Raw genomic sequence first — 25736 nt, 5'->3', positions numbered from 1 at the left:
AGCTGGCAAGTATTGTAGATAAGGAATGAACATTTGAATACATAAAATAAAATAAGATGCCATTTTTTTTCTTACTATCCATTCCACATTTTTTAGTTATTTCTTTTAGCTAATCTTGACAGTGGCCAATTTGATTATAACTTTAGCAATTTCTAAGACTGTTATATGTTTGATATGTAAATTTTGGAAGGTGCTCAATGTCAAGCAATAAAAGTTAAGTTCTTAAAAACAAAATCTAATCAGGGGTGCAAAGTATAGCACAGGGTATATATTCAATAATATTGTAATAACTGTATGGTATCAGATGGATACTAATTTATCAGGGTGATCACCTCATAAGTAATATAAATGCCTAATTACTATGTTGTACACCTGAAACTAAATAATATTGTTTTCCAACTGTAAATAAAAGTATTTTATAAATAAATTTATTAAAAATGTTTATTTTAAAAAATGTATTTGTCCTTCTAAAAGTAATTCTAAATATAAAAGATTTCTGATAGCTATCCCAAGAGGAATAGAATTATAAGAAATTAAAGCTGAATAAACCTCAGATTATTCTTGGTTCACAAAAAAATAAACTGTTTCTGCTGAAGATAAAAATAAATGCAATAGCATCATTCTAAAGTTTGCTTGAATTTCAAACCTAAGGAAAATAAAGCATACGTCTTCCAGAGGGAGTCCATTAGTTAAAGAGTTAAATATGTAGTTGGATATTTTTAACTGAATCTTCTGATTGTTATTTATACTGCTTCAAGACCTGTCAACGGTTTTTAGGACATGAAATATGATATAAATCTGGCAATATGTAATTTATATAGAAAATATTCCTGGAGAAAACAAGGAGAATGATGTTTATAGATAGAATGTTGTATGACAGCAATAGATCATAAAATATTTGAGATTCATAGCAATTTTCTTCCCATTTAAATACTCCATTTTTGTTCTAGTGCTTGTTTTTAAATCATCCAGTTTTCTGTACTTAAAAAAAGTGAAAGACTGCTAATATGATACTGGACTACTTCAGAAAACTATCTATTTGTGCAAACTATTGTACTATTGGCAAATTATAGCACAAAGAAAGTTAAAAATGTCCAGATAAACTTTTGCCTCTATGATGTGACATGAATGATGCAAGAGAATATTAGAGAAATATGACATTTAAAACAAGAACAAATAAATTTTAATCAAGATTTGATTAATTGAAATTGTATCAATTAAGTCACTTGGAAGTTTCTCAAGTACTCGGTGGGAACAAAACCATCCAAACCTACTGAGTTAGTATGGTTTCCCTTAAATGTCATAATACTTTATATTTAAGAAATAGTTTTAAACCATCCTTCATTACTTTGGAATTAAATAGTTTAAATTCACTGTTTTTTTCTTTTGTTAGTTTTACTTTCTTTCCCAGAATAGTAGTTTACGGTCTTCTTGTGGAATTATTGATTTTCCTGAATCATGGTTAAATGAGATGGCAGTGACCAAAATGGAGGCATGTTACAGGAAATGTTCTCATGCTCCCCTTCCCCTGCTCCACTGTCTCTCTTCCACCACCACCTCCTGTCCCAGAAGTCCGGGGGTGGGGGGACCCCTCTCAGCCTCCTGCCCTCCAAACCCCAGTACCTCAACCTTGGAGCAGCCACCTTGGCCCAGGGAAGATGGCTAGAAGGAAAGGCCCTGCCTACTCCTTCTGCTGCTGAGCTACCTCCTAGTCACCCTGGGCTAAGCTGTTTTAACCTGTCAATGCCTAAAGGAGACCATGGCCTCCAGATTAGAGTGGAAGAAACTGGGGGACAATGTCTCCTTTGTCTACTATGAATAGGCTTTTAAAAGCAATTTTAAAGATCGAACTCAGATGCTAGATTTCAATGTCAGGATCAAAAATGTCACAAGAAGTTAGTACCCCCTCTGAGCAAGGCCCAAGACTGGAAGAGGATACTGTCATTCTAGAAGTATTAGCAGCTCCAGGAGTCCTATCGTGTGAAATACCCAACTCTGCTTGGAGTGAAACTGTGGTAGAGCTACAAAGTCAAGACAAAGAAGCGAATCCAACTCCTGAATACACATGGTTTAAGGATGGCATTTGTTTGTTAGAAAATCCAGAACTTGAAGCCCGAAATACCAACAGCTCCTACACAATGAATACAAAATCTGGAACTTTGCAATTTAACACTGCCTAAAAACTGGACAGCAGAGAATATTTCTGGGAAGCCCGCAGGAATTCTGGTGGATCTCTCAGGTGCCGTGGAAAACAAATGCAAATAGATGATCTCAGCATAAGCGGTATCATAGCAGCTGCAGTAGTTGTGGCCTTGGTGATTTCTGTTTGTGGACTTGGCCTGTGATATGCTCAGAGAAAAGGTTACTTTCTGAATAAACAAGTGGGACCTCATAAAAATAAGAAGCTTCTGCATGGCGAAAGAAAATATCAGCAAAATGAAAAGGGAGCCAACCATATGGGAAAATATATTTGCTAATGATACATCAGATAGAGGTTTGACTCCAAGATATGTAAAGAACTCACTCGACTCCACTCCAAGAAGACAAACGATCCAATCAAAAAATGGGCAAAGGACCTGGGCAGATGCTTTTCTAAGGAGGAGATACAGAGGGCCCAGAGGCATTTGAAAGGATGCTCAGCATCACTAGCCATCAGAGAAATGCAGATCAAAACCACCTCACACTGGTCAGAATGGCCATCATAAACAGATCCACCTCACACTGGTCAGAATGGCCATCATAAACAGATCCACAAACAACAGGTGCTGGCGAGGCTGTGGAGAAAAGGGAACCCTAGTCCACTGCTGGTGGGAATGCAGACTGGTGCAGCCACTATGGAAAGCAGTGTGGAATTTCCTCAAAAAGCTGAAAATGGAACTGCCTTTTGATCCAGTGATTCCCCTGCTGGGACTATACCCTGAGAACACCAAAACGCCAATACAAAAGAACCTATGCACCCCAATGTTCATAGAAGCACAATTTACAATAGCCAAGTGTTGGAAGCAACCTAAATGCCCATCAGTAGATGATTGGATCAAAAAGTCATGGTACTTATACACAATGGAATACTATGCAGCTGAAAGAAAAAAAGAACTACTAAACTTCGCGACAGCATGGATGGAACTGGAGAGCATCATGCTAAGCGAAATAAGCCAGGGGGCGAAAGACAAATACCATATGATCTCACCTATAAGCGGAACCTAACCAACAATGCAAAGATGCAAGGAAAATAAGACCAGCAACACTGAAAGGAAAAGAAATCAACAGAGACAAGAGGGAAGAGGGGGGCAGGGAAAGGGAAGGGAAGGGGAAAGTCAAGGAACATATAGCAAGGACTCATGGACAAAACCAGAGGGGAAGAGCTGAGGGAGGGTAAAAATTAAAAAAAAAAAAAAAAACAACGAAAAAAAATAAAGAAAAGAAAAAAAAAAGTTACTTTCTGAAAGAAACCTCCTTCTAGAAAGCACCTCTGCATCCATAGCCACTACAATGAGAGAAAATGATTTCAAGCACTCAAATCCTTTATAATTTAAAAGAAATCTCCTTTGAGAAACATCAATACCACAGTTGTTACACAAGTTATTTAAAAATGATAAAACTCTGCTTTGTCTTACATTTGCAAAGAGGTACATAAAGAGATAAAATTGGTATTTCATTAAAATTTTTATGAACACTAAAACATAAAAAATGTTCTCAGAGAATCCTTGCTGCATTTAATGCTTTCTTATTTTTGAACTTGTGTACCATCACAGTACATGACATTTTTTTCATCGGAATCCATGAGAATAATTCCTTTCACATTCAAGAATATTTGCTATTACTCTGACAAAAGGTCCTTTAATCTGTTTTTATATCTTGGATTCTGTGGATATTGCAAATATAAAATGGCTTGGTAACTTCTAAAAAATATAAAATATAGGTATCTTCTAAAAAGATAAAATAAATGAAATAGCTAAGGTAATCAAAATGCTGAGACATCTCTGCCAACCATAAACAGAAGGAAATGCAAACAGTTGGGGTGAAGACCACCAGCCTGTAGGGAGCAAGACCAGACAGGTTGGTCTCTGTGATAATACTAGATAGGGGACAAGTCCCACCCCAGCTCACCAGCTGAAGAAAAGATGCTGGAGAAACTATTAGGAAGCCACTGCCTTGGAAAGCTACTGCCAAAATACAACATGGACACAGTTTACATGAACTGAACAAAGTCACTCTATGGATCAGGGACTCTGTTGCAGCATCACAATATCACTGACACCTCAGACCCAAACTGCCATTATTAGATGTGGTTCAGGTCCTAGACTGGACCCCTTAATCCTGGGCAGGAGGAACTATAAATACAGAACAAGGATAATACTGGAAAATCAGTAGGAAGTTGATGATAAAAGATTTTCATAGATTTAGTCACTGAACTCTATTTACAAAGCAACTATAACAATAGATATTAGTATAATTAAAATAATTATGAGTTGTTAAAAACACTGAGCTATGTCAGCCTAGACCTAAAGCTATTCAAAAAAACATCAAAGTTTGTTTCAGTTATTTTTATTTTTACAGAAACACCTTTGTTTCTTTTCATTTTCCATTTTTATTACATGAACTGTTGTATGACAAAGGGATATATCCGAGTTAGAGATTCCTGACAGGAACAGCTCCTGGTGATGACAAGATCCCAAGTGTGACTCTGGAGGTAGGTGCATACAGCAGAATGAAGGTGAAGTTGCTAACAGGAAGGAGCTCACAAGGTATAGAGGGTGGGCTGTCAAATAAATTATCAAGGATGATTATGAATTTTCTTATAATGATGGAGAGGAAAGTGATAAATGAGGTTTCAAGATGTCAATTACTAAGCTTAATTTACCAGGATGTCAGAACCTGACAGTCATAAGGAAGAGAGAAGCCAACAACTTCTTGTTTTCATATCAAATGCTCTATCATTGATATTCAATAATTTCTTCTTCATTATTCATTAATTTACTCAAATTACTTAGGGGGGAATCCACTATGATGGCTTTACTTTCTATTTTTTCCTTCTCTGAAGACCACTTCCTTTTTTACTATCACATCTTCTACACTTGACAGTGCCCCCAAATTTATCTCCCCTCAATTCTTTACTATTTACACCAACCTTTTTTTCTTATAATCTATATTGTCATATCCATAAACATCATCTCTATACTGATGTCTCATGCCCCTGAAATTCAGACTTAATGTGTCCTTCTGATTATTGGACACTAAAACATATTATTTAGATGGGATTAATAATATTGAAAAGAAATCTCATTATTTCTGAACTGGAGAGCATTATGCTAAGCAAAATAAGCCAGGGGGTGAAAGACAAATACCATATGATCTCACCTATAAGTGGAACCTAACCAACAATACAAAGATGCAAGGAAAATAAGACCATCAACACTGAAAGGAAAAGAAATCAACAGAGACAAGAAGGAAGGAGGGAGGGGCGGCGGGGAAAAGGAAGGGAAGGGGAAAGTCAAGGAACATATAGCAAGGACTCATGGACAAAACCAAAGGGGAAGAGCTGAGGGAGGGAAGGAGGGAGGGGGCAAGGGAAAGTGGTGGGGGGTAGGCAGAGACAAATGTATTTGAAAAAATAAATTAAAATAAAATTTAAAAAAAAGGAAAAGAAATCTCATTATTATCATGTGCTAAACTATAATCTGTAAACTTCCTGGTTCAGTCACCTCCATAATAATAGACAGTAATTCCCTTCTTGGAATCTGAAGAAATATGCACTGAATAATTATAGAGTTTAGTATGTTTAGGGCTAATTCAAAGACCCAAAGATACTGAAAAACAGAATTATGTTTAATGCTCAAATCATAACTTCTCTTTCCATGCACAGAAATTTTCTCTATCTAATCCCAAATACTCATGTTAAGAAGTTTTAATTGTGGTTGCTTTGTGTCATTTCTAGGAAGGAAGAATTTATGTAAAGCTGCCAGAGGTCAGGAAGATGAATGATCTAAGACTTATTTAGACAGTGGTCTTTCTGCTCCTTTTTCAATCTGTTCAACTGTACCTCTAGGCTTTCAGAAAAAAATTCAAAGTCCTTATCAGTTAAATTTACCTTCAACCACATTTTTTAAACTCCCTTTCCTCCTTCACTAAGCAGTACCTTGACTGTGCTGATTGTACCAATTTTCTTCTGGTATGCAATGATGTAAAAATGTGGGGTTTTCTGTAACAGCATTCCTGTACCCAGTCTTCTCTGAGTGGTCAAAGGCCACTGAAGAAAGCAGTGGATTCTTGATGTACAGATTTCAACCAATTGTGATAAATAGCTTATTTATCTTTAAATATTTCTCAATATCTAACACAATAGTTTGCATGTCATATTTTAAAAATATGGTTTGGTAGTAGTTTGATTTTCAGATATTTTTGTATTTTCTAAAACACATATTTACCCCTCATTATTTGTAGACCTAAAAAGAAATGGACAGAAAAATTGAAATCTTAAGGTCAAACATATGGCTCAAATTTCTTAAAATGCTACCTCATGTTATTACTGCTTCTATAGACTTATGCTTTTCTTTTTGTAAATGAAAGAAGTATGAATGACAGTTACAATAAGCCTCAAAAGGATTCTATGAAACGTAACTATTGAATCTGCCATCATCTGATGCAATTGGAAGACAACAGGGATATAGTATGACAGATGATTGACAGACATAACTGGCAGCCCCATGCCAGACATTCCATTATATGGGACCCCCACAGGAAGCAGGCAACAAAACCAATAGTCACTTTGATATGTACAGTACTTTATCATTCAAAGACATCTCTAAAAGTACCTTATAGAATTGCACAATGACTGAAGGAACAGATAGCAATACCAAGACAGCACCTGAAGCTAAACAAGTAAGGGAAGTGATCCTTATGGGTTTGACTGAAGAGAACAGAACATCTCTGAGCATGCTCATATGGAGAAAGAGATGTTAACTAGTGAAGACATGAAACCCCACAGTGGGATGTTTGTTCAATGCTCATTTCAGCAAAACCATGCAAATAATACCAGAAGATACTTAGATTTTTGCAGAGAGAGTCAGTTCAGAGAAACATGTTGAAGAAAAACTTATGACACATATAAAAAGGTCAGAGAGGAGGTATAAAATAAATGAATCATAGAAACTCTACGACAACTCCATATTTGCTCTTGTGTAACCACAGGTTGGATTCTGTAAGGATAGAAAACAAAATAAAAGGAAAAAAAAAGCAAACCAAAACGCTGTCTATGCCTCTATTTACACTTAGGGCTAAAATCATTATGGTGAAAATAAATCTATTAAAATATGTTTTCTCTTGTATGGACATTGTAATGGTACATTTTATTGGTGACAAAGTATATATTTCTGTGTTCGCCAACCTAAACTGGGCAACTTAAATTCACAGCTTTATGAAAGAGAAAATTGATGGCTCTGCCTTTAGACTTTCGTGTCCTTGCTTTAGTGCAAGGTTTCTCAATTTGGATACTATTGACCTTTAGAGAAGCATTGGTGGGCCATAGGGGAGTTGGACGCTCTCCCAAACAATTGTGTGATATTTAGCAAAATTTCTGGCTTTTCCCATTAGATGCCAGTAGTAACTCCTCAATCACAACAGTAAGAATTATCTGCAGATATTGGCAAAAATTCCCCTCAGTTAAGAAATACTCTGCTTTACTGCCCTAGAAGATCAGTCTTTAGACGTCACTAATGTAGAAATTGCTACCGACCTTCCCAAGTCTGCAATAGGTCAGTTTTAACAGCAGGTGTAACTTATCACAGCACACTGTGATTGCCAATGTCCCAGAGGTCTGCCTCACCTGCTTCCAAGGACTGGGAGGGCAGAACCAACATCTCAGTGTTGATCATAAATTCTGAATGACAACACAGAATATGGCACATAGGGCTTAAGCAATAAGCAATAGTTATATATTTAGTGAATTATTGCTTTTTTTCCTTATATACAGGGACCAGTAGAAGTAATGTTTTCTTGAGTGTGGTTGGTAGGGTAATAATATGGGTGTAATAATTTATAGTTTTAATTTGAACATTTCACCTAAAATATCATATGGTGTGTTTGAGTGTGATATTGTTATGTTACAGAATTGCGTGTTTATGATTTCATAACAAAAAGAGGTGTTATTTGTGCCAGACCCTATATAATAAACTCAAGTATAAAAATTAAGAACATAGCCTGCACAAAATAGTTTGTAAATGTACAATATATTTCTTTTACAGGAAAAGTAGCTTAAGGCTCTGATAAGCAACACAGCACCTAAAAATTAATGCATCATTTTGCAAAGGCTGAGTCTAATGGTTAAATTTATCATCTCAGTTTCCTAGTCATAAATATCACATTGTCCTCCTAAGGCAAGGAAGTCTTAACTCAGGCCTCCAAAATTAAATAATTTCAATAAAAATAGATTGGTCTTATTCATGCCATTAGAGACTGTAGGGGTGTGCTGTTACAGGCATATTAACCTGTTTTATAGTGAAACTCATAACATCACTGTGAGGCCATTGAAATCATTTATCAAGATTATAAAACATAGTCCAGAGGGAAGGGTTATCAGTTTAATGTAAGCTTGCAAATAAAAATTTATAGAACTATATGTCTTCTGTGAGGTTTTAATCTCTTTAGTTTGTTTGGAGGATAAGGAAAAAATAAATGAATTGCACATATTTTCTCTTATAAAAATGTAAAGTACAGCCACATCATATAATACTTTATTCTGAAATTAGACTCCCAGCTTAAAAGCTAATGGCTATGAACTCCTTATTTTTCTGTGGACCTAGTTTCCTTTTCCTGGGTTGAAAAATATCTTTAAAATGGAGAAAATAATTTTTTCTGTCCTTTGATACGTGAAAAAAAATTTCTCTTGCCCAGTGTATGGTCTCATGGATTACCCTGCTTATCCTGGTTTAGCTTCAGCTAGGTAAGTTCATGCCCTTCATTCTTTCTTTCCTCCTAATACTTCTAGGGATGTGTGTGTTGCTAAACATATCCTTTAAACAATATATATTCCTGTAGAATTTATGGGCTAGGCCTTAATATTTTCTGTTTCCTTTCTTTCATATTTTTCAGAAGTAATTCAAAAACTGTCTTAAGATGGTGAAAACAACCAAATACATTTGTAAAACAGTTATGTATAGCATTATATAATTCATTGATTTTCAATTTTTATTTAATTTTAGTTATCTCTAAAAATCCTTTTTATGCCTCTATACCATTTTATATCTAAGAAAATTTTAGATGGACATTTTCTCATTTATTATTCAAAAAGCTGTTTTGTATATTTTTTTCTTAAGAGAATATGTGTATGCACCTATTATAGCATTACATTATTTTATACAAAAATATATTAAATATAGTCTTTGTTTTCTAGGTGGTCCTACTTACTAGTTTATCCAACAATAAAAATATAAATGTAACAGTTTGTATTTATTAAACATCCAAAAAGTGCCTGGCACTCCTGTGGACATGTGATGTATATTAACAAACCTGGAAAATGTAGCCACAGTAGTGTTATCTTTGCCCTGAATTAATACACCAGAATGATTTATAATGATCATATGTCATTTAGCTTGGGCAAGTCTAAAAGTTTTAGTTCCTTTGGTCTATGATGGATCTCTGTAGCTTCGTAAGAGTGGCAACTGAACGCCAATAGCTAGCTTTTCGTCCAGTTTAATACATTACTTAACATTGTTATACCCTCTGCTGGTCTATAGAGAATGAATTAAGGTCAGAGGTTGTTAAATATCTAGAAAATGCCGTGTCTATTTGTTTGTTCAGTTTTTTTCTAAGTTTGTCATATATGCCAAGCAGAAATAGTAATGTTTAAAAGTGACTAGAATATGTGGGCAAAAAGTATTATAAGCAAACCAATACTAGAAACCAAGTTGTGGAAGGTGTAGAAAGGAAGAACCTTAAAGAAAGTCAGGAAAGACTTCACAGAGGTGTTGATACTGGAGATAGACATGAAAACGTAGATGGAAAGTCACAAGGTGGGAAAGAGAAAGAAACATTGAGGTACGTTGTGCATATAATCATGGAAAGCTCATGCCTAGGTTCAGTGAGAAAATGTAAAAGTTGTCCAAAAGTTGTTTTAAGATATAAAATATTAAAATAGACAGATCCTTAAACGGATCATTGCAATTTTAATCTCTCAACACTGGGAAATCAGGTAAAACTTCAGGCAAAGAAATAACATGATCAGATCAGTATTTTGGGGAGATAAAACTCATGGTAGTATTTATTGGAAATTGGTCTGGAGAAGAAATTTAAAGATGACAGTTTGGAGGTGAAATGAGGATGAGTTGCCTGCCACCCAGCACACCTCCCTTCCCGACAGTCCACTCTTGTGGCTGTGAGGACCCACCTCCTCTCCACTGTGGGCACAGAGGCAGGTTAAATGGAATTCACCCTGCCTGGCCTCACCAGTGCTAACTACTTAACCTCCACATTCCCCGAACAACATTTCCAGGTGTGTTCTCTGTTCCAGGCCTAAACCAGTAAGTGCATGGCACTCCCTAACTTCAGTGCTTGCTTCTTCATGCTCAATTCCAAAGGAACTTAGGACTTTTGCACAATTATTGGGTGAAGCATGTCTCTCTCTCTCTCTCTCTCTCTCTCTGTTTCTCAATATGAAAGAATAAACATGCAGTCCTTCAGCCTGAGTATGAATTTTATACCTAGATGAGCTCATGGAACATGAGAACTGCAAAGAAACTAAGTCAAACACTTCATCAACCTGTATCTAAAGCATAGCATTCTGAGATATCTTGGGAGCCTTTATTTGTAAATAATAGCACCATACTGATAAACAAAAAGCAGTAATGTTGATAAATTATGAATTAATGGACAAGATAGAACAGTGCACCAGTTCAAAAGTCCATTGGGAGACAAAATGTTTTGGCCAGTTTTCTGAGTGTATAATAGTTAAATCTTTAGTCTGTGAATAAAAATAGATACAACTATTATCTTGTTAGTGCAAATAGTTTTACGGAACCAAGACTTTTGGTGACTGCACTAAATAAAGTACACTTTACAAAACCTTTTTAAAGAAATAGAAATTCATCTGGAGATCCATAAACATTTGTATAATGTATATAACATATACAAACACATAGATAAGCACATAGATCAAAGTATAGGAAGCTTGAAATCTGTTTGCATATTGTCTCTACATTCCATTGTTTTAACATGTTAACACTGGTGTTCTTAACTCTGTGTTATCTGTACATGTGCATACATGAATACACACACATATAAGTGTATTATATATTGCACTGTATTTATTTATTTCCTAGTGCTGAGATACTAGGTTACCTATATATAACATTTATGAATATATAATATATAAATATAATTCATATATAATATAAAAATAGAATGTAATGCCTAGAATTATATATGAGACCAGTGATGTCTCTTAAGTTACAAAGTACTTTCAAAGAAAAAAGTAAATTTTAACAGATGAATTAACAGATAAATTTTTAAAAAATCCTAAGTATTTTCTAAAGATACATCAAAATTGGATTGACAGAACATATATTACATATATGAAAATGGACATCTAGGGTGGAAACAAAATAAAAAAAGTAAAAAGTAAAAAAAGGTAAAATAAGTAAAAAATGGATAGGTGAAACAATAAAATATTAGGTGTCTGGCATGATTATATCACTAGTTGCACATTAATAAAAAACTTAAAAAGTTATCAAAACAAAACTTAAAAACATAGAACGAGAGCTGTGAGTGCTTATTTAAAAAAGAATAATTAATTTAATGGCTTGATTTAGAGAAGGATTTACTTAATTCTGGACCTTCTTTTGAATAAGTGGACAAGAGGTTAGCAAAAACTGAGAGGTATTTTGTGCTAAGGATGGAGTCACAGGGACTAAGTGTATCTGAGGTCAGCAACATGTTCAATGAGAACTCTGAAATGCATATTCTCATGGTAACCACCCAAAGTTAGCACATACTACATAGGTTCAAGAGCACAGTCCCAGCAAAACTGCCTTCACTTCACTTACCAATCACAGCTTCAGGGTCTTGAGGCCCACCTACACTTCTGTCCACCCGGCTGCAAATTCAGGGGTTTTCATGACTCCTTCAGCTTTGCTCGCAGAATTCAGAAAATTGCTCCTTCCAATTAGTTTTCTTATAAAGGATGCAAATCAGGACCAGCCAAATGAAGAGATAATGAGCACATAACAAATATTTCTAGGCAGAATAGTGACCTGATTGGTTCATGTCTTTAGGAAGAGACAGGAGAACTGGTGGTACCCCTTTCCTTTAGTGAAATATGGGTACAAGCGAGTCAAGCTAACATAACACACTCAAGCCCATGAAAAGAAGTGGCTAAACACCAGGGACATCTCAGAAGAAGAATCAGGGACCTAAGATGATGTGCTGGCGGGAGGACACTGCTGCCATGTCTAGCTTGGGACCAGTTCAACCTCATTTCACTGTGTGGGTTTAAGAAGAGATTTGTGCCAAGGTCAGGAGAAAACATTTATTTCTTAAGTATCTGAGCAAAATTAAACACCTTGCATTACTGATTTAAAAAACATACTTAGATGGACTTTGAAGAAGTGACATCTGTGCTATGGGAGAAGCCATGCACATGAATATGATAATAGCTTCTTCCCAGTCCCCATGATCATGTCCTTCCTGAGAGAGGCTCCTCTTGGCATTCAGCTTTGGGTTCTGGCAGCTGGAGTTTTTTTCAGTTCCCAGCCCTGCAGAGGGACAGGCTTTATGAGCAAAGGAAATCATATACCAAATGTAAGTGACAGATGAAAGCATAATGTACTCATTCTGAGCAGTGCCAGAGATTCTTTGTAGCTGCTTAGAGACATGAAAGTGTTTTTCAGGGAAAGCAACCACACCAACACCAGTGCTGCCTTGCAGAAGATGTACCGGAGGAAGTTTTTCCTTGACTCAAAGGAAAATATTGGATTCAAATTATTTGTGAGGGATAATTTGAGCCTTGGGAAGAAAGTTTTCTTTTTCAAAAGTGTTAAGAACATAAATAAGCCCTTTGGCAGCTAACAGCTGCATCCCCCTTGCTGAGAAGGAATGCATTATGCAGCTTTGGAGTGCAAATGCCTGTTTATCAGACATCACTCAAAAACTAAAATCTTCCAAGAGCCAGACAGCTGGCAAGAGCCCTGAGAGAAAGGGTAAGGTTTCCTTTGGGGGTAAACTGATAACAAATTGGTGGGGAAGGTGGAGATACCTGCATTAATATGCTTATGAATACATTGCTGTGTCTGAAATTTTACCAGCTAAGAACACAAATTTAAGTGTGAATCAGGTCAATGCTTTGTGCTCACTTCATTTCTTAATATCTAGACTTTATATAAATAAAAAAGAGAGGGCATATAATAATGGCATTTTAACTCAAAGATCAATAATTAATATGTATATTGATATACGTAAGATTAATATATATTATATATAGAGAGAGAGAGTAGCCCAGAACATATTTTCAGGTGTCTTTTTAAAGGCTTCACTTATTCCTGAGATTTCAAGGATATTGTAAGAAACAAAGGTTCTCACTCTATTCCGATTTCTGTCTGGAGGTGGCTTCCAGGATGAGGCCAACAACATGGATCTGCAACTTCTCCTGCCTTTTGACTTCCTGTTTTTTTATTCTGACTCTTGAGAGCACTATGACGCTGCATTTATTGCACATTCTCTCTAACATTATTCTCCAGGACTTAACCACATATTGTAGTAACATTGAGAAAATGGAATTTTCAGTACCTGCTCAATGTTGGATGTGATTATGTTAAATCCACTAGAAGTCATTTTTTATGACTTATATTACACTGGAAAGCACTTCCTGTTCCTATCACCAAATCGTATTTTTATCTTAACTAAAATAGACACATAGAAAGGAAAATGAAGCTTTTTCTTTTTTTTAATTTTTATGGTTTGGTCTACTCTTACATTTTACAGAAGTCTAGTGCTTTGATTGTATATTTTAAGCAAAGTTCATATACATTCATAATTTTACTGATTTTGATATATGTTACAAATATTTTCACATATTTAAATTTGGCATTTGGTAATTAATCACCACTTAGTTGCACATTAGTAGTTGAAAACTGCATTATCCGTGGATAGAAGGCTCTTTATCTAGAGCCAAAAGCTGAGCAAGATCATTTCTCCTCTCTTTGGAGTTTAGCATCCAACTTCAATATTTATTCCACCTCAGCATTTTAAGACTTAATTTAAGTTTCTTGATGTTCCCAAACACCTCAGACACATTAGCACTATTCCTTTGCTTATGCTTTGTCTCTGCCAGTGGACCTTGTCCTTAAATCTCCTCTAAGAAAACTTATTTTTTGTTTTGTTTTGAGAAAGTTGGCAAATAGGATTTGTGAATTCTTGCATTCTTTGGGCAAATATGATCGAAAAGTATTTGAACACCATCATTATTTCCAACAGGTCCGCTCTTATATTAACACCAAACTGCACCTGATACTATTTTGTGTTATACCCACTGTTGGGCTGTTGGTGTCCTAATGACTTTCATACTTTCAGCATTTGATAGATAAATGCATACATAAATTGGAAATGAAGTTGAATAAATCATTAGGTCAAATTAGTAAATTGTACACTCTGTATCTACCACTTACTGTGTATATAGAGAAAGTAGAATTTAGTTTCCTTCAGAAAAATATGTTTGAATAGCCTTTCCACTAGTCCTGAGGATGAGCTAAGCACTTAATATTGATTCCCTTGTTCTACTTGTGGCCAGTGTACTTATTTATGGAACATAAGACAGAATAAGTTGTACAGTGTAAATTCATGGGACAGAATGGCTGCCTTTGCATGAAGTTTGCTGTCTCATATGGAAAATGAACTCTTAACTTTGGCCTCATTGACACCAAGTTCTAATGAGCTGAGATAATGGTCCCAGATTGTTTCACCAGCAGATATCAAAATTAATTTAATTCTACCATGCCTCGTTTTCATAAGACTGATCTTTAAGAGTGCTATATTCAGGTATATATAGTTCCTAAGATTTCTGGTAGACTCCACATTAGCATTCTGGTAGTGGGGGCTTTAAAGTGATTGTCAGCTTACTAATTGATTTCTACTTATTCATTTCAAGTAGGTTCCTGAGTTGCTGCTGCAAATAGTATATTCAAATAGAAGTAATCCAGTTACAGATTCTGTGCTTAGTTGGTCAGGCACCAACAGAACAAGGAAAAAGACAGGTTTTAACAATATATGAGGCAAGTAGAAATTCTGATTTTGTACATAAATTAACTTGATAAGATGTAATACTCAGTGATTTTGATGTTTCTCTTATGCTCTCAGGCAACTTAAAACTCCAAAACAACTTGGTCCTCACTCAAGCAACTTGTTAAATAATAAAAAAGCCAGTCCAGTGGTACCAAGCTATAGCATCCTTTGGGCCATATATGAAAATTGTTGGCTATGCTCATTGTCAGTTTTCTACTGCTGCTTTCATGCTACAACATAGGCTGTGTGGTCCACAGTCAAAATAGATATTATCTGGCACCTTGCAGAAAAAAGTTTTCTGAAGGCTAAACAAGCCAATTAGATATTGGCTGACTAAAAATTAAAGTTTTCATTTTCACCAGGCTGACTTGATTTATCCCTAGAATGAGAAGTGCGTACAGATATAATTCCAGACCTCGGTACCTGTTTCTGTGATTCTTAGATTGGCAAGCAAGTAAGTTCTTTCGGTCTTGACTCCTTTATAATTTTATTGGGTTAGATGATCTCTAAAAGATTTTCTGTATTCTGCATTTTTTTAAATGTTAAATTATATCATTGTCCTTGAATACTGTGATTCATCCAAATTGTTATTCTCTCTTTCTGACAATTCAACCTTTGCAACCTGGAGGGAAAGTTGGAGCATCATTCGGAATGTCCAGTGGAAAGCGCAGAGCTGGTAACAACACAGTTTTCTAAGTGCATAAAGGGACCAGATACACTAAACTAGATCAAGCTTTATAAAGGAAGAGAATGGCCACTGCAAAAACTCAAGTATCCTCTGTCATTATTTATATTATATGAATTATATTTGTATTTCTTATTGATGCCCATAGATTGTCTATCATGTATTTAATCTCCCCTGGACTGCCAAACAGTCCACAATTCTCCATGATAGAGATCCAGCTTTTTCTCCATTAACAATTTTGTTATAGAACTGCAATGTCCCATGTCTTTCCTCATAATATGTAATAGCTGGCATTTGGTGATGCAGAGGCACAGATATTTCCCATCTCACCTAGATAGTAGAACGTTGAGTGGGAGAGAAATATGTGCCTTGATCTGAAGTCAATGCTTAGTAGACTGGAAATTTTGAGATTCTTCTCCATAAAGAACAAAATGGAAATAGTGTATATACATGAGTGTTTGGGTTTTATTTTCTTATTTGGCAAAGAACTCATGTGGCCTTTTATTGCAATGCACAATCGTTGCAGGGCAATTAAAAAAATCACAACAAAAATTAACCTCTAGAGATTCCATTTATGTGGGATACAGTAAGGCATGACTATGTTCAATACTCATTGTGGTTCTCATCTTAAACAACACACCCATAACTACGATTTACCAGAGAGAAAAAGATTACCAGAGAGAAGAGACAACAGAAAATAACAATCTTAGGTATGAAACTATCATAATGATTATTTTTATCCTATATCATTTAAATGTAGAAGTGGACAATTTTTGCCTTTATATTCTTTACTATATTCTGCATCCTAAGGTCTAAAAAGAAACCTCTCAATTTTGAATGTGATTTTTTTATTGAGGTATAATTGACATACTTTATATTAGTTTCAGATGTACAATGTAATGATTTGATTCTGTACATATTATGAAATGATCACCATGATAGTCTAGTGAACAACTAAAAATTGTTTTTCTTGTGATGAGAACTTTTAAGATTTATTCTATTAACAACTTTCTCAGAAACAATTTAGTAACAATAGTCACCATATTGTGTATCACATCTCCAGGACTTAATTTATTACTGGAAGTTTGTATCTTTTGACTCCCTTCATCCTGACTTGAAATGTTTAATAAGTTAAAGCCTCTGAGTATTTCTAGCTAAGGAAATTTTATGTTGCTCCATAAGAAGTAGAACTCATGGACAAGGACAATAGTGTGGTGATTGTGGGGACAAGAAGGGTGGATGAAGGTGGAACAGAATACAGGGGGATATATGGTAATGGGAAAATACAATAAAAATAAACTATTTTTTAAAAAGATGCTATGCAAGTGCAGGGGATAAGGAGGTGATGATACATTGAGTAGAGCTGGCCTCCCTACCTTTGTATAAAAAGCTTGTATACATTTAAAATGGAGATCCACTATAAAGCCATCTATTTTGAGATGCATAAACATGGAAAAATATTTCATTTGTCAGTTTTTGGTTCTACACGCTATTTCACATTTTTCTCCAAACTCTTGTCTCTAGGCTGAATGGAAGCAGTATTATAATATATCTTTCTCCTAAATGATACCTGTGTGTGAGTATGTGTGTATATATGAAGTATGTTTAGAAATTTAAGAGAGACAGTGATTCAGTACTCTAGTAATATAATCTATCCTTTTCACAAATTTTATATGATAACGTGGAAGATTATGAGAGATCTTATGAGAGTAATACATAATTTTCCTTATTAGTTTAGTTGATTTTCAGAAACATAAATCCAAATAATTTTGACAAAATCTAGTGAAAATGCTTCAATAAATATATTATTTATTTCATAATCAGAGCAACTACATTTATATTTAATTATATGCATTGTTTAATGAGAAATTTGGCATCTTCTTGCTTTTACAAATATAAGCTACTTACTGTCACTTTGCATTTGACTACATAGTGCCTTTTAATATGCAGATTTTCTTGTTTCAGTGAATACCCAAGTAAAATTAAACAAGACTGCTCCTTTCTCCTTGCTTGCTGCTGTTTTTATAAGCCAATTTCATGATCCCGTAATACTCAGACATGACAAAAGCTTCTTGTACAGATGTTGTTGAGATTTTATATATTAGGGTAATCTCCAAAGCCAAGAAGAACTAAAATGTTAATGCAATTGAATGCTTAATTTCAAGTGGAAATATTTTACTTCTTTATAATAAATTCTGCTTATTAAGCACATAGCACATATGGGCAGAAATAATTCTTGCTTATCCAGGGTTCTCTAGGGCCCTTACTTAACCATTTTTATTTTGATAATCAAAATATTGTAATAGTAAAAAAACTATGTATTCATATATTATTATTAATGGCATGGCTTAATAATTAGGAATGTTATCATATTAAGAATTACTGATACCCATTTGGATGTCAACTTAGAGGAGGAAAAGTGGGGACAGGGAAAAGACTTAGGGGATTGTAAACAAATTTAAAACAATATATTGGATTCTAACAGAATTAGGTCTCCCCTCTGCCTTGTGAAAGATAAGTGTGTTCATTGAAACAAAATCTTTAAAAACTAAATTTAAATATGCTATAATAGTTTATATTTTTGTCACAAATAGAAGCTATAGGGAAACATGATTTTTTCTAAATCTCTTTGGCAGCTGATGCTGATATTTTCTGTCTTGATTTATGGATTTGATGGTTTTACCTTTGTGGGAACTGACCCATGTCAATCTAATGCTTGCTAGTGTCTGATTAATTGTCCTCATTACAGATACTAACTACTCTGGCGTCAGCACCTCTTCATCCTTAGTGACTCTTTTGTGGCTCTGAGACCAAAAGTGACCCTTCCTTTTTACTGTTGCATTAGAATCTGTCTCAGTTTGCTTGGCTACTTTCTAGAGCACCAGGGACCTTTTTCAAAATTCCTTCCACATCCTCCCTCAACCACTTCTTGACCATTGTTTTCAGAGAGCTTGAGCCACCTTCTCACTGCCCAGCAACAAAAAACCTTCAATGAAGCTACCTTAGCATCTTTTGTTTTATCTTCTTCCATTCTTGGCCCTGCTCCTTGCCTTTGCTTTGCTTTTCTGATCATTAGTCTTAGAGAATCAAACATTTTCTTTCAGTGGTCTCAGCTCAGGTCTCTGAAAAATTCTACAGCAAGTATTTGATCCAGTTGTATTTTTTACCCATACAACCTATCCCTCTGGTCTGAGAGAACCAAAATTTGACAGCAATGAACATTCCCTGTATGTACGTACACCATATCATGATTGAGCAACTAATCTCAGCACATATGGAATAGCAAGGTACTTATCTTTAAAGACCCAACATGAAAATTTTCAAAGTTAGTATTGAAAATGATTTTTTAAAAAAATAAACAATACCCTTATGAAGGATACGTGAAAGTGGTCTGGCTCCCTCATCCAGATGAGGGAGTAACCATAGGGAGCAGCTCCTTACAACCTTGGAGGAGTCTGATAGAGCAGTGTTCCCATAGCCTTGAGCCCAGGTCTCACAGCCTTGAGCCTGGGTGCGATAAACTGCCCTATAGCTTTGAGGAGGCGCACATGAACAGCTAATGCTAGTTACTTCACCTTCTGGTCTGTAGCATGCTTTGTTTAGGGCTAGTATTTAAGGGGTAGGAGCTTGGCACAGGTTGAGAGGGGAGCATCAGGTGCCAACTTGGACAGAGGCTTTGTGGCCTGTGTGACTTCCTCCACACTGGCTTATGGTCTGTGTGATCTCTCCAGACCCGGGCATGTGTCTCTGTGATTCTCCCAAATGAAGGTACGTCAAGCATCCCCAAGGCTCCATGCATCTTCTTCCATCTACCTGAGCCCTGAGTGGACGTGTCCAGCCCAGAGAGGCTGCAACATACCATAGGACCAAAAATGATTCGTAGAAGGAGGTGATGCTGACAGTGAATTCTACACCAATTGTTTTTCTATTTAATAATTAGTAATATCCTTAATTATCTTTCCCAGGACTGCTATCATTTTTAGGATGAAAATCTACATCCCTCAAATTACCCATCCCATAATTTAGAATACAACAGGATCTTGATACATATGGGTTACATGAAAGACAGAAGTGTGAGCAAAAAGGAAAGAGAATCACTTCTCATAGTTTATTTCCCTGTGCTTTGATATCCTCTAGCCTATAATGTTCATTCCAACCAGACTCTACCTCAGAGATAACATTAGGCTGTAATATGAACAAGGACCATGTCTCTTTTGATCATGGTTGTATCTTCTCCTAACACAAGACATGTGCACAATAAATATTGAGTGAATAAATGAATCCAATGTAGATAAGTATAGGGTGTAACATATAAATATTAATCCTCAAGAAGAACTAACCACAGGAAAACAAGAATTCAAATTATATTCACTTTATTTCTACTGATTTCTTCAATTATGGGCCAATTTATCTGGATAAATTTTAACATATAGGTTAAAATCATTATGTTTTACTCAATAAAATGTTTTATTGATAATTTTTGATAGACAAGGTTTATTCAATTCTGTATAATTTAAAAATCATAACTAAATATGATTTTTATAGAGCATTAAGAGTGATTGGCTCAGTTTATAATTTTAACAACTTAAAATTTTTTAAAAACAGAAGCAATTTGTAGACTTCCTTTCTCTTTTAAAACATACCACTCTTTAAATATGATTTTGGAAACTAATTAGTCTTTTTGGTTTTACAAGAGAAAAATAGCTTATAATTGATACAATTACATGATTATAACAATTGATAAGATAGCTAAATAAAGGGAATATATTCTAAGTTCTTCAAAGGAAGAGTTTCTTCCTCGTGCATGAAAACATGTGGTCTCCCACAATTTTTAACATTTGTTCTACTTGGAGCTCAATAACATTTTGATGATGTTATATTTAGGTCAGTGAGATAAGAAAAGACACTCAGTAGATATCTATAAGGTTCATTAACTTCAATTTTGGCTCTTTTATATTGGGCTACTAGCCCTGGTCTTTAGGGTAGCCAACCATCCACAGATATTTTATATCCTTTATTTGCCTTTTTCTTGGAAAATTGTTAATTTTAATTAAATCTATATTAATCTGGAACAGTTGCTTAACCTGCATTACATTTCAAGACATTACAGGATAATTATCTGTCAGGATGTCCCTCAATTTGAGTATGTCCAGTGTTTCTTCATTATTAGATTCAGGTTTTGTATTTCTGCCGTAAGCAATATCAAAATGGTATTTGATTCTTCTTAGTGCATTATATCAAGAGAATTGTGATGTCATATGGCACTATTACTAGTGAGGTTACATTTGATCTATTGGCTAAAGTAGTGTTTGCCAGATTTCTTCTCACTAAAGTTACTATTTTCCTTTGAAATAAATAATTTGTGAAGGGATAGATTAAGTCTACATAATTATCTTGTATTTTATCAAGCTTCCACCTACACATAAGTTGACCAATGTAAACATTTAATATATATTGGTACCCAAGACCTAAACTGTGTATCCAAGACTAAGACAAAAGTGGGGATTGAAGATAGTGATAAATACTATAAATAACATAATGATTGTTCTTTTTGAAAATTATGCCATGGGATGATGGGAGGAAAATTAAGTTGGATGTGTCTTAACCAGTAACAGATGAGCTGACAAATGAATGGACCCAATCATACAGAATCTGGGAGTGCTAATTTTCAAGCAGAGAGAAGACCTAGACCAAAACCACAGAAGAGAAAACATTGGTATGTTCAACCAATAGCAACAAAGTCTGGATGAAACAGAAACTGAGGTGGACAGTGGAAGAAGTCAAGAATGGATATGTAGACAGGTTGTATCATGGGAGGCAGGCAGTGTAGACCTTGGTAATGATTTTTAATTTTATGATATATTCAATTAATGGATATGGGACAGATAAATAATAAACTGCTTTTCTTTGAAGATACATATACACACATTTTAATACTACATATTTTTGGGGGGGAGGTTTGTCCTACACTGCTCCTAAATACTTATCTTACTATTGGATTTAGCTTAACTTCAGGAAAATATTTCTTTAAATTGATACACTTGCACCATACTTGGTCATCAAGAACAAGCAAATTTGCATATAATGTTTTGAGCTATAAAAATATTGATAAAACTTTGGAGAATCAACATGTTCATCAATTAAATAATCAATGATTCAAATACAGGTAAAGGCAAATACATGCAAAGAAATATACTGTAAATAAAAAATATAAAAGTAATATTCAGGACAATCATTTCAAAAAACTTTTTCCATTCTAGATTTGAAAAAGTGGTAATTTTCTTGTTCTTTTTGAATTTTTTCCAGAGGCACATATATAACATATTATTTAATACATGATAAGGGATGACAGGTTCCCATATATCCTAATAGTTATTGTGCTTCACTGGGTCAGCCAAGGTGAGTCTTTTATCATCCATCATACGCTTCACAAATCTAGGACATAGTCACTTCACTGAACTTTTTGTGTTCTGTACTCTCTCATGATTATATATTTTTCAATTAATTGGAGAACAATTATTAGCTTAAATGAAATTTTAAAATTTCTTGTCTGTTGCCCCATCCCAGGAGAATAAAAAGCATGTCATATTGTACAGATAACTTTGCAATTATTTCATTGTAGCATAGCACAATCTTTATAGCATGTAGCAATTACTGAGCATGACCACAAAATAATGTCCTCTTTTCCCACAGCTCTTCCAGCATAAATCAGACTAAAAAAACTGGAGTTATCATAACTTAGTGTATTAAATAAAGTCTGGTATCAAATTTCCATAAAATTGTATTAAAAGTAAACTTTCCAGACCAAGGTCAATCTTCAAAATTTTTTTTTAGCTCATAACCTGCTTATTTTAAAAGAGTAAAAATCAGAAAAGCTCAGCAGGATAATTTCAATCTTATACCCCAAGAGAAAAGAAGCCAATAATTTTTTACATTTATTAAAGCTGTTTGTTTTCCTAATCATATATCTTGAATGTTTTATTGGAATTTGATTCTTGATCAAAAAGAAAATGGAAACATCACTAAGCATGAAAAAACAAATATGAAAATTGTGTTGCAGCCTCTGTTGTATTGTAGGCTAGACAGGTCCATTTGGGGCTCAGGTAGACAAAAGAAGATGCGTGGAGCCTTGGGGATGCTTGACATGCCTTTATTCGGGAGAGTCACACGGGCACAAGCCCGGGTGTGGGGAATTCACACAGGCGCACAAAGCCTGTGTCCACACTGCACACAGGCCACGAGCCCATGTAGAGGGAGTCACACAAGCCACAAGCCTATATCCAAGTCTGCACCCCGACTCCCCACTTTGTCCAAAGCTCCTACCCTTTAAATACTAGCCCCAAACAAAGAAGGCAACAAACCTTCTTTGAAGGTGAAGTAACTATCATGAACTGTGCATGTGAGCCTACTCAAGCCTACAGGGCAATTTATCACACCCAGGCTCAAGTCCGTGAGACCCGAGCTCAAGGCTGTGGGAACACTGCTTTATCAGACTCCTTCAAGGTTCTGAGGAGTTGTTCCCTCAGGTTACCCACACATCTAGGTGAGGGAGTCAGACCACCTTTACTTACCCTATAAAAATATAAACAAAATCTCTTATTATTTGACTTAATTTTACCGAACTATGAAAAAAAAAAAACAACTTTGTATGTAATTCTGTGAAGATAATCATGACTTATCAGCAAAGCAAAGCTAAGAGAGGCAGACAGACTCAATTTGAAAAGACAAGTCTCACGTTCTGACCTTTGAGTTGGAAAGCTTAGTTATATCTACAAATGAAAGTTCCCTATATTAGTAAAAGTAAGAAAGACCTACACTGTAGAGAGAGACCTTTCTGTTTGTGTCAAGCATACCCCCCCCCGCCAACAATATTTCATTAATATGTCAATTACCTAAAAAATGAATGGAAGTTTTTAGAGCTTCCATCTGTTACTGCGGAGATGTAAAACTATGTCAGGAAGGCCAAACACACACACACACAACACTTCAAATACTACTAATTTATATAGAATAGTAAGAAAACTATTAGATTTATAATTAAGCCTGTATCCAGATTCTAATTCTTTCAGAAGCCAAATGTGCTAACTTAAACAAATGACTCATCACACAAGGTGAGGTTTGAAATACTCAAATCATTTTTTGTGGTAGAGAATAAATGTAATGGTGTATAAACATGTTTGCAAGCTAGAAGGTGTTTAATTTCATGTTGGTTTCCTGTCATCTTCATCATGTTAGGTATTTCTCCTATAGCTAAATGAGAACAGCCAGCACATAGAGTTCTTATTTGTTTTACAACATTGTTTGAGTTCCAATGTCAATAGTAAGCCCTAAGATAGAAAGGGATGAAAAGAAGAATTCTGAAGTAGGCTACCAATCTGAAAGATGTTGAAATAGCACACTCAAGGTAAATTTAATATAACACATTTTTAATCTCGGCCTTTCTCACTGTGATGGCTAAAGCATTAGTGACTCTCTAGTTTGGTCTATGTGTTTGTGAACTTTGATCAGTTATATTTCAGGTTCACTAAAGATATGAGTATCTTCTATATAATTTCAATACTAGGATTCTAGAATCAGAAATGACCTTAATTGAAATACAAACCTCTTAAGTGCTGATTACCTTGATCAGTTTAACCTTTCTAAGCCTTAGTTTCTGCTTCCATAAATTGAGAATTATTTGTCACTTTTTGAATAACTTGAGATAATGTATGCAAAGTCTTTAGAAAAGTGTAAAAACATAGTAAGTGTTCAATAAACATTGGCTACTATTATTATTATCATGATTACTGTTATTTTCTATACGGACATGATAAAGAATAGAAATCTATAAAAATTTTAATAAGATAATCTTCAGAGAGGATTTCTAATATAAGCTTCATTGACTTTTCACAAGAGCTAATATAAAAATTCTTGGAAATTGCCCAATCTATTGTTGCATTATTTGTGTGGGATAATGCATTGCAGAAGAATAGCACAAGGTTAACTCTTTATATATCTATTCCTTGGAAATAACTCCAGCAGTATTAATAGAAGCCCCTAAAATAGTGTCTGCCAACTAATAAAGGTTCATATCATAGAAAGAGAGAAGTAAAAAGGAAATTAAAACTTTTACATATGACACTTGTAACAAAATTCCATGTTTTTTAAATAAGAAGTAATGTTTTACAGATTAATATTCATTTTTCATTAGATTTGGTTATAAAAGAAAAGCAAAAATTAACATTATAAGGTATCGAATAATGGAAATTTTAAAATTTTCTTGCCATTTGTAAAAATGTTTGCTAATAGGAATTAAATTTCTATATTTTGTTATTATTAAAAAGCATGCTCAGTGTCTACATTGGTTTTCACAACAACCCTGTGAAAAAAATCATTACATAAAATTACATTTTTGAACACAGACCGTAAATGGTGAAGTTGGTACTTGAACACATGTCTTCTAGATATTGCATTTTTTTCCTCTTAATGCTCCTCTCTGCTGCATTTCCTATTGTAGAAAAATAAGACATAGAATAAAAGTAGAGTTTTTGTTTCCTGCTCTAAAACTCTATCCTGGGTATACCCTAAATTAACATAAAGGAGACTTTTATGCAGAGTTTAAGGGAGTTTACAGGAATAAAAGTAGATGATAAGCAATTTAATGTATTCACTATATTTTAAAATAATTATATATTTTAGAATAAAAAATAGATGGTCTCTTATTGGAGGACTAAATCACTGGCAAGGATAAGTAAAAAATGAAAACAATTGACTGTAACTATAAGGGAATAATGGTTGTCTTGTTTCA

The 25736-nt window shown here is 34.7% G+C and overlaps 1 pseudogene; it reads left to right on the top strand.

Moving 5' to 3' along the window:
* The window catches only part of LOC129088167 (junctional adhesion molecule B-like), a 91898-nt pseudogene extending 85627 nt beyond the window's left edge, over positions 1–6271 (top strand).
* Positions 6272–25736: the final 19465 nt, after the last annotated feature.

The sequence above is a fragment of the Pteronotus mesoamericanus genome, unplaced genomic scaffold (genome assembly GCF_021234165.1).
Source record: "Pteronotus mesoamericanus isolate MK-2021 breed Mesoamerican mustached bat unplaced genomic scaffold, CSHL_Meso_final scaffold_54, whole genome shotgun sequence".
Lineage (NCBI taxonomy): Eukaryota > Metazoa > Chordata > Mammalia > Chiroptera > Mormoopidae > Pteronotus > Pteronotus mesoamericanus.
Note: the sequence above shows the minus strand (reverse complement) of the source record. Positions and strands in the feature narration are given on the sequence as shown.